Source organism: Balaenoptera acutorostrata, chromosome 14, assembly GCF_949987535.1.
Source record: "Balaenoptera acutorostrata chromosome 14, mBalAcu1.1, whole genome shotgun sequence".
In the NCBI taxonomy this organism is placed as follows: Eukaryota; Metazoa; Chordata; class Mammalia; order Artiodactyla; family Balaenopteridae; genus Balaenoptera; species Balaenoptera acutorostrata.
Genome location: NC_080077.1, coordinates 13,836,054 through 13,847,250, shown reverse-complemented (window position 1 = coordinate 13,847,250; position 11,197 = coordinate 13,836,054).

Below are 11,197 nucleotides of genomic sequence, written 5' to 3'. Positions count from 1 at the left end.
GTCATGACTGAGCCTGTCACTGAGATCCAGGGGTAGATGCTGAGAAGAAAAAGGCTTGTGGACTGCCTGGCTGACACAATGACTTGCGGTCAGTAGATTTCCAGCACAGAAAGTCATCAAAGTTTGCTGTTGTTGTTTTGTTTTATAACAGTATTTAAAATAGTTCTCTGGCATAAAGATACTTAAAATGGTAAACATTTCTTTGGCCTGTTCTCTTGCTCCATCTCAACAAATGAAGATCACATTCAGTTGCTGCTGAGCCTTCTCCATGTTTGAGATTTTTTTTCATGGAGTGACAATTGACAGAGAGCGGTGTTGAATGATGTTAACTTAAACCAAACAGCGTTGGCAGCATTAAAATATTTGCTTGTTCCATAGCTCCACGTCACATTATGCTATATTAAAAACAAAATTTGCTTTTAACTTCAGTTTTAATTTTATCTCTATCTGAAACACAAATGGCATTGATAAATCACACAGAAGCAAAGTTCGAGCTAGAAAGGCAGTAACCAAGCTCAGCTTCATAGCAAATGAAACCTCTCTTAATAAGAAAAGAGCAGTAGAATCACAAGACAATGTTTCAAAAATCAGGAAATTTATGCTAAATAGTGTCCAACTCCATGGGGCACAACACAGCTGAAATTGAGCCAGGCCACCTGATTCCTTCTTCCTTTGGTAAAGACCATGTCATATGAACCAGCTGCCATGGATATGGTTCAGAAATCTGTCCCTAAAAAGAACTCTGGGCCATCTGTGCTTGTAGTTTTATTAATAGAATGTTCTCTAAATCATAAACCTTCATCCAGTAACTCACATCAAGACCTTCTCCAACATGAGATTTGAAGAACAGAACTCATTGGCCTTGTGGTGTTCCACTGGGAAGGCACCTGATTTGAAGGGAAGGGGGGTCAGGGGTGTGGTGGGAACCAAATAACATTGTGAACTCCTTAAGAACAGGAGTGTATCTTTTCACTTTCATTTTGCTAGAGTCAGGCACTGTGCTGACAAAAAAAATTGTATGTTGAATTGTATTGAAGCAACTTGTAAGTGCCAAGCACAGTGCAAGAAGTTTTACAAGGTTATCTCATGATGGAAAGAAAGGTTTTTATGATCCTAAAGAAAGATGAGGAAACTTAGGCTCATTGGTTTAGTAATTTACCCAAGCTGACACAGATAGTGAGTGGCAGATCCAAGATTTAGACACAGAGCGACTTGATTCCACACCTCCATTTGGCAAATTTCATCATTTCACACCTTTTTTCTTTTTTTTGGTTTTTTTCATTCTGGTTTAGAACTTCAGCTTTGATTGTGATTTGTTTTTCTTGAGCAAACTTCTGATACAAGTTCTCTATGGCTCATGAGAGACAGGTGAATGACTAATGAAATGAGGCTGAAGTAGGAGGGAGATTTTTAGAAAATTTGTATTTAGGAGATAGAAAGACTTAAACTTGTAGAAACAACAACAGAGGATTTGAGACACAAGATAGAGTCAAACGAGGCAGGAAATATATGTTTGATAAACTTCAGAGAAGTGGCAGAATACACTAAAGAAGAGAAATAAAAAGAATGCTTATTATATTTAGTTTTTTTTTTTTAAAAAGAAAACCTTTGCTAAAGCCATCATTTTCTCTTAAGACCATGCAGTTAGTGGATGTCAGAAACATTACAAAGATACCTAAAGACATTGATGCGAAAGATAATAGCATCCTCACACTTAATGTGCTGGTGAGGAAAGAAATGTAAGTACATCAAGGCTGACCCTGTCCATATGTCCTTATCGTATTTGTCCACTGCAGCTCTGCTCTTAAGAACAGCATCAAATAAGAGACATGATTAATGAAGATGACAAAGATAATTTGAAACACAATCTGAACACAAGTATATGGCATATGACACACACACACACACACTCACACACACACATAATACTGCCAAGAACAGAAAAGAGGAAGTTACTAAAATATGTTGTTTTTTTGATATAGAAGTTGGAATACAAGTCAAGTGAGCAAATTATCTAAGAAAAATGGTAATACAGTTTATTCAGTCATTTTATTTATGTGCCAGATAGTGTTAAATGTTCAAGATAAATGATATTCAATATATGTTCAATCTTAGATAAGTAACAGTTTAGTGAAGAAAATAAAAATTTATTTAAAAATGCCTTATGTGAGGCAAAGAATTAGAAAAGACTTCTAAGAATGTGTGCATGATTATGTAAAATGGGAAATTAGACTAATGAGAATCTTGAAGTACATTTTGAATAGTAATTTTTTAAAAAGAGCAAGCAATCAGGAAAAAGGGAGAAAATGCAGACTTTAAAAGATAATTTTATAACATAGGATAAGGGTGATCAAGCTGTTCCTGGGGCCAAATTTTTGCTGAGTAGCTAGCTATGCATTACGACAACACATCAATGGGAACTCTGGTTCCCCTGAAGAAAACCTTTTCCATGGCCCTCTAGAATCACAAGAGGAAACTTAAAACCCTGTTTAGTACTATTGTGGTCAGTACAAGGTTATTTTACGGTTTTGCCTTGTTTTATTTGTCAGTATTAAAATCAAGAACAGTCCTTGAGATACATGCTTCTAATTCCTCTTATTTGTGTAGAAATACTGAGTACAAGAGAAAGAACTTCCAAAAACAGCAAAAAGAAACCCTACAAAACAGTATTGTAAAGTAGTGGCAAATGGGAGAATAACGTGCTCAGATGTCAAAGACCTAATAAGTAGTAGAAAAAATTCTCACCTTTAAAGGAAAAATGAGACATTGTATCAGTGATTATGGGGGGCTGAAGGAAGGGGGAAATGCCTCAGAACCATCTGGGTAGTTTTACAAAACCACACCATAGGCATGCATGTGCAAGCACCATGAACCATGAATCAGATATCTGACTAGAGGAACACGTTCCCATGATTGTGCATCAGGGCCATGATGAGCCACTATTATTGATGGGAATATATCTTATCCCTCAAGTGTGCTAGGGATGATAAAGACATTTAAATGATCATAAAGAGAGTGCAAGTAATAGAAGAAATTAAGGCAAACAGAGATGCTTGTGGAATATGCTAACATAGTGGGAGAATTAGTCCTTATCTACCTAAGAGAAGGGTGTAAGAAAGATGATACCCTAGTACTTACCCTCTAAATGTGCTATATCGAAAAATCTCCTGGAGCCAATTTAAAAGGAGAGCAAGAACAAATCCCCTGAATAAATCTCATATAACCATTTGTGAAAATACAGCCTCCAAATTACAGAAATGATAAAGTTTTGGAATCAGTAAGAGAGATGATCAGAAAAAAAGTGAGAACAGAGAATTAGGAGAGGAAACAAACGTGCTTATGAGACACTGGAATATGCACTCTATTTAGTGTCTGAAGACATTTTATTTTACTTATTTCTGGAGAAAGTATTGTGTATATTACTTTACAGCAAAGTTCTACATGATTGAATTATATAATAGAAGTAGGCATTAATTATTACACACAAATGTTACTATTTCCCATTTGAGTTTGGTCACTTCCAGTTAGAAACTGCATAATGTCTGCTATCAGGACTAATCTTTATTCACTGATAGAAACAGTGAACTAGAGGCATTTTTCATTCTAGCCTATTTATACTATGGGCTTATTCCTTTACCCTCTGAAATATTCAAAACTTGTATATTTCATTAGGTCCTGTTTCTTCAAAGTGAAAACAAACATTCAAAACACCAAAATTGTTAACAAACAGCATGCTCATCTTCGGTCTTTGTTTACTGAAATCACCTGTGTATATTTTTGTAATTGCCAACATTGTTTTCTTCCCCCAACATTACATTTAAAAAAAAAAATTTATTTATTTAATTACTTTTTTTGGCTGCGTCAGGTCTTAGTTGCAGCATGTGGGATCTTCACTGAGGCATGCGGGATCCTTCATTGCGGCATGGGCTCCTTGTTGCGGTGCGTGGGCTTCTCTCTAGTTGTGGTGTGCGGGTTTTTTCTCTTCTCTAGTTGTGGCGCACGGGTTCCAGGGCACATGGACTCTGTAGTTGCGGTGTGTGGGCTCTCTCGTTGAGGCGCACGAGCTCAGTAGTTGTGGTGCGAGGGCTTAGTTGTCCCGTGGCATGTGGGATCTTAGTTCCCTGACCACAGATCCCTGCATTGGAAGGCAGATTCTTTACCACTGGACCACCAGGGAAGTCCTCTCCAACGTTGGTTTTGATTTTATTTTCTCAACTACTGTTTTCTTTTGGCCCCTTGAAGAAATTATTTGGGAGAATGGGTGGCTTCATGATTAAATTTTTGCAGACCCTTTGATAACATATGATGATGGTAGAACCTAGCCTCCAGTTACCTTCTGAACCAGCAGCCTTCCCAAATTTGCACAAACACAACTCTCAGTGACCTTTGGAATGCTGAAACTGCATGAATCATCATTGTAGGAAAATTGGACTAAGGCATCTGTGCAGTCCAGTGTTCAGAGGATGGATCCCATCTTGGTGCATACATAAGCAGTGAAGTTATGTATAGATCCAGCTATTTTATCAAGTCAAGTACAATTTTCCTACGATTTAGTAGTTATGGTAAGCATACGACTTTATTTGAAACTCTATGTAGCTTACAAAGACCAAGAGGATGACTTATTCAAAATTGCCTGTATAAAAAAAACTAGTGTCCAAAATCTATTGCAGTTTTGCCACTCAATATGAAGGTTCATATGATATATTGCGCTTCACACGGAAGACTACTTCAAGATTGCTTCTCCATACTTGCTATTTTAGCCTCCATTACTAATAATGAATGACCTTTTCTAGATGCCATCTGTCCATTTGCATGTGAAGAAAGAGATTCCCTGAACTTTCATGAGAAATAACTGACTTAATTTGAATCATACTCAACTTGGTAAAATAGGTTGGCTTTAAACAGATGAAGATGTTTTTCTGAAGAAAATATGAAAAAAATGACTCCAATACTGGAGTATATTTTATCCCATCTAAAGTAACAGTATATTATTTGTTTCTAAATAGTAGAGGAGTAATCTAGAAGTTTTCCCAAATTATTGACGTATCAACTGATAAAGGATGTAAGATGAATACCTTAAAACGGGTCCCCCCAAAAAAAAAAAAAAAAAAAAAAACGGGTCCCCACCCCGTGGGCTGGTAGTGGTCTGTGGCCTGTTAAGAACCTAAGAACCGGGCCGCACAGCAGGAGGTGAGCAGCAGGCGAGAGAGCGAAGCTACATCTGCTGCTCTCCATCACTCCCCATCGCTCGCATTACCACCTGAACTATCCAGCCCCCTTCCCATGGAAAAATTGTCTTCCACGAAGCCGGTCCCTGGTGCCAAAAATGTTGGGACCGCTGCCTTAAAAGGTCAGTTCAGAAATTGTATGCAGTTCTCTCTACGTATAAATCTCATCCCTCACGAGTCATCTCAGATATCACCTATGTGACGGCTTTGGAAATTTCAAAGCATCCTTAGCACTTCCAGGGAGCTCTGTCCTCTGTCTCTAAACCAAACTTGTTGCATTTAGTTTGTATTGATAGAATGGCATATTTAGGATCTATGTCAGCAGCAAACACTGGAACCCTAAAACCTGGAGGGTGAAAGTTGTATTGGATCTATCACTTTATAGGTACTAGCATAGTACCTGGATATAGTACGTGGTCAATATATTTTTAAAATAAATCAAAGTATATTAAACTTATGACTTAGCATTAGATACAATTGCTTACTTTTTACATGACATCCACTAGTGAAAATTTAGGGGCTTCCCTGGTGGCGCAGTGGTTGAGAATCTGCCTGCTAATGCAGGGGACACGGGTTCGAGCCCTGGTCTGGGAAGATCCCACATGCCACGGAGCAACTGGGCCCGTGAGCCACAGCTACTGAGCCTGCGCGTCTGGAGCCTGTGCCCCGCAACGGGAGGGGCCGCGATAGTGAAAGGCCCGCGCACCGCGATGAAGAGCGGTCCCGCACCGCGATGAAGAGTGGCCCCCACTTGCCGTAACCAGAGAAAGCCCTCGCACGAACCGAAGACCCAACACAGCCAAAAATAAATAAATAAATAAATAAAGTAGCTATAAAATTAAAAAAAAAAAAAATTAAAAAAAAAAAAATCTTAAATTTAGAAAATTATTCTAATGGATCCTTTATTGAATACAATATGGAGAATTTTATGAGAGTATTTCATCAGTGTTCAAGTAGGGGAAAGGTCATGTGCCTGAGGAAAATGCCATTGAGAAGCTTCTTGAAAGCTTTGGATTTCTGAGTTGCTTTTCCCTTAGACTTCCCAGAATCCTTATGCCAATGAAATGTACACTCCACTATTATCATCAGAGCTAATAGAACATTGTGCTGGAATTGATTTGTCAAGTACATTCTAAACTGCCCTAAGTTTCAGTTATGTTAGGGGAAAAAAATGACTTCACAGAACACTGTGGACTATGGAGTAAAATTCAGAAGATTACTTCGCTCAATGAAACGTGAATTTTATGATTGTCCCTTTCCCTGAGCTTACCCTTTTTATGACACGTTATATTATCCCAATGTTGGTATTCATGAGACTGTCAGCTGGTAACTCTTGCGTGAGTTGTTTGCATCAAGTACAATGACAAAAGCGCTTTCATTGTCTTTTTGTTAAAAAGCTGATGCAAAGGCAATAAATCAAGCAAATCACTGCATTACCATCATCAGTCCAAATTGTTCATATGTGGATAGAATAAATTCTTTCATTATTCCAAATATTTTCCAAATATTTACTTCTGGATAGTAAAATAAAATTTGAATATTTTCAACCTCTTCTTTTTATTTTATTCTTATTCTTTCATTTTGACCAGGCTTAGGAAAGTAGAAAAGCAATTTTCTAATTTTACTTCAAATAGTCCCTCAGGACTCATTTCTCCAACAAAACCGTCCAAATCACTGTTAAACCTATAGCTAACAGAAGCAAAGACAAAATTAGTGAGCAAAACAATAGCCAAACCTATAACACAATTTTTTTTATTCTTAGGTACTTCCTTATTAAGTTCTGTTTGTGACGTATTGATCTAGAAATTAAATCTATTTAGAAAGAAGCTTGAGGTTTTACCTTGATGATTGGACTAATTAGATGTAAGGTAATACAATGGAAATTATTATAAACAGGGCCTCTGGAGACAATAAACATAACTTTGTAAGGATTTCCTACTTTGTAAGGGAGGTAAGGATGCCACAGTTGAGAGGAAAAAACTCCCCTCTCTGTTCTCTTTCTACCAGCAAATATATATATATACACAGTAAGAAATAATGGTGAATAAAAGGAAGGGCTAAATGAAGGAAAGATTACTTTAGCTTAATGGATTTGCATAATCTTCCTATAGGGTTAAAACTGTTAAATAAGTTGCTTCTTAAGAAACCGATTGGATAAACTTGTTTAATGTTAGACTTTCCTATGTAGTATTTTAACATATCTCAGAAACGCTGACTTTAAATCCGAATTCAACTGTGTTAATAAACATCATATTTATAAGTCACTAGGTGGGAACCGTAAGTCATCACATCCCATTCAATTTCTCTACCAAATGGAAGGACAGAACATATGCCAAGATAATCTAGGCCAAAAAGAAGTTCTCTCTAGGAAACAAAGCTGAAGAGGGGAAAAATAGAGTTTCCAAACAAGCATCTGATTAAATGAAAGCAGCCAGTGCAGACAGAAGTACAGAGGATAACATAATGGTTATTTTGATCCAGGGAGTATTGACCACAGGGAGAAAAAGGATTTACTCTTATCTGAAAAAGTCTAAAGTTTTCTAGGTAACCACATACCCAGTTTTAGCAAAGTGACTTTCAGATCTCGCATAACTATATAATTTATCTTTTGGCTGAGTTAATCAAATAAACTAGGAGGTCTTTGAGGACCAGGTTGACCCTGACCTGGATGTATTCATTCTCCATAGCTCGTTCAATGAGGAAACTATTTCCATCTTAGGCAGCCTTAAAAATAACAGAAGGAACATTTTCACAAGAACCTATACATTAGGTAGGGGGGGAATAACCATTTTCAGATGGCTTTTCTCTCCAACACTTGATTACGCTCATTATGTTTTGACGTTAGACTTTCAAGCTGGCCAGCATTTATAGGGACAAGGAAAGGAGGGCTAAAGGGACTGGTCACAAACACCACTGATTAGGAGGGAAGAATAGTATATAAAAATATAGTGAGATCAACGTATCTAGATTAAGGGATTAGGGATATCCAACTCTGATCTGGAGGATCACAAGAAAAATTGTCCTGAGTGTCAAAATGTACAGGGAAGCACCTCACCAGACTACAGCTAATGATGACATCTGGAAAAACCATGCCCTGAATAATCTGACCCCAAAAAAGGTGAATAACTTAAAAAACCAAGTTGTTCCTTTTTTAGTGTCATCTATGCATTATTAGTGATTCACCCTTAAATGACTCAGTTTAAGATGAATAGTGTTTGGATTCAATTATGTGAACTATAATGTATTCAACGACAATTATCCACCTATTTATCTTAGTTTGTGGTTAATCTCCTAAAACCTCACTTAGGCATGATCATAAATGTTTAATCATTCATAATAAATTATTTTTAATTTATTTTTAATTTTTTAAGGTTTTATTAAAGCTGTACAGGCACATAATTTAGTCAAACAGTTCTATAAAGTTATTCAAGCACATATTTTAAGGAGTCAAACAGTTCTTCATGACTTACACCCCCCCAGAAAAAACCCTAAAACATAAAAACCCCATAACTTCCTTACACCCCTCACCTCCATCACATTCTCCAGGCAACAATTTTAATTCTTTTGGATGCTTACCTCTGTATAACCTCCTTTGACTGCCACTCCCTGAGTTTTCAGTTTTAGGTATAATCTATGGATTTGTCACTATGGAAGCTGAGAACTTACTTCTTTTTCTCCACCACTACCTACCCCATAGGCATGCTTCTTTTTTCTCCATTCTCCCAATATTGTATATCAACACTGTAATTGGTTAAATACTTAGTACCAAGCCATGTAGTATACTATGGTGACTTGTACATTTTTCTCCCAGGAGTCTTTTATTATTTGTTTCCTTGGTTTACTATGTACCTATAATTAGCAATAATTCACCTTCCATTTTTTCCCTATTTTGTAACCTGTCTCATTAAGTTGAAACATATTAGATATATTCTATTAGATTCAACTTTGAAAGGCAAGTTTCCTGAAGCTTCCTGACTTAGTCCCATGAGAACTGCTTGCCCTATGGGTCTGTTGCACAAATCATCATCCTGAGAGCTTCTGGACCGTAATCCTGGGGACTCCCTGAATGTCTCTTGTGCATTTCATGTCTCTTTTTCTTCTGCTTTAAATGTCCTCTCATCTTAGTGGAATGTATCTTTCAGTAGCTTCCAGATAAGGGATGCATGGACCTTGATTCATTGCTGTCTTGCTTCAAGTATTTCTAATGAGAAATTCAATTACGTTTTGCTTCTTGATCCTTTTAAGTGTTTTTCTTCTTGGAAGTAATTAGAATCTTCTTGTTCCAAATGTTCTGAAATTCCACAATGATATATGTATGTGGTTCTGTTTCATTTAGTTTACAGTGCATCTCTGTGGACATTTTCATTATGGAAACTTAGGTCATTCAGCTCTAGGAAATTTTCTTGAACTATGTTTGAAAATTTCTTCCTTTTGTTTTTTCTATTCTCTCTTCCTAGTTTTGTTTTACAGTTATGATTAATCATCTAGTTTTCATATCCATTTGCTCCTAGTTTATATATCTGTCCTTTTATCTATTTTGTGGGATTTTACTTTATCTTTTAAAATAGTTTACTGTTTTCATTTCTGCTATTATATATTTAATTCCCATGGGCTCTTTCTCATTCTCTGACTACTCTTTGTATAGTATTCTGTTCTTATTTCATGGATATATTATCTATTTTTTTGTTTATTTCACCCTCTTCCATCATTTTTTTTCCCAACTGTCTTAGTTTATGGTTTGTTTTTATTGTTGATGTTGGTTTTGGCTAGCTGATGTGGTTTTGTTATTGTTTATCTGTTCTTGTCTTTCATATAGGATGTCTTAAGATGTCTGATGAGTCTGGATTATCAGGTCATATATAAAAGTAGAGTAAAAAGAGCTGATTGGGAGTTTTGCACAAGAATGAGACTTTCAGTTGTGAACTTCACTCTGAGTCCTGTGCTGTGGTGGAGGGGAGTCTTGAGGGGAATCAGGACTCCCTGCAAGACAACTACCTCATGGAGACCATTATGGTTTCTACAGCCAAGGGGACACTAACGTTGTAAGGCAGGAGAGAAAGGGATGCTTCTACTGGCAAAGAAAGTCGTGGCAGAATTTAGGATTTGATTTTCTCAGTTTCATCAGAATCTGCTTGCATTTTATCACCCCAAATTTGTGGGATTCCAACCTTTTACAGTCAATGCCCTAATTTTAACTTAAGAGACCCAATGAGAGTGGGGATTCATTTTGCATTATTCTTCAGCCAAGTGCAGGATTAGACCCTGTGTTTGCCTTTCAGAATTATCCGTCCTGCAGCTTTACGAAACAGGAATTTCTTTTAGGGCAGACATAGAAGTCCTGGCCTTTTACTAAGACCTTGATCCTGAACACAAATTTTCTTTCTCCAAATTGGTTCTTCTTAGAAACCACCAACAAAACACCATACTTCTTATGTTCACTAAAAAGTTCTATGGCAACAAGTACATGGTCGACCAAAATCTTATCTTCTATAAGCATTTGATCATAGATGACTCAAGGTGATAATTGAAGTAACTCTTACCCCTTAGTGCCACAACCTTGAAAGAGGGATGTAAACAGTTTTGGGGGAAGGTGAACTCAATTAATTAGATCCTCTTTCAAGTGGTATACTTTAAGGGATAATAGAGAAAGTGGGTGTATGGGAGATGACAGCAAAGATTGCAGGACTTTTGCTTCCTGGTTAAAATATTTAATGACATTTATTTTTAAACCTCTTAAAAGCATCACATTTATATGAGTTTATATGTGGGTCACACAGTCTTTATATAACTAATAAGAATAATGCTTGAGTTAATATAAGAAGTGCATTTAAATTCTGAACAAATTTTGTCAAATTTTGATGAACTGCTGTATAGGTTACTCATTATTTCCAAAGACAATTTAAATTTCTTTTTACTAATGTTGCAACAACTTATTATTCTTCTGAAAATATTCTTTCTGCTTGATTTAA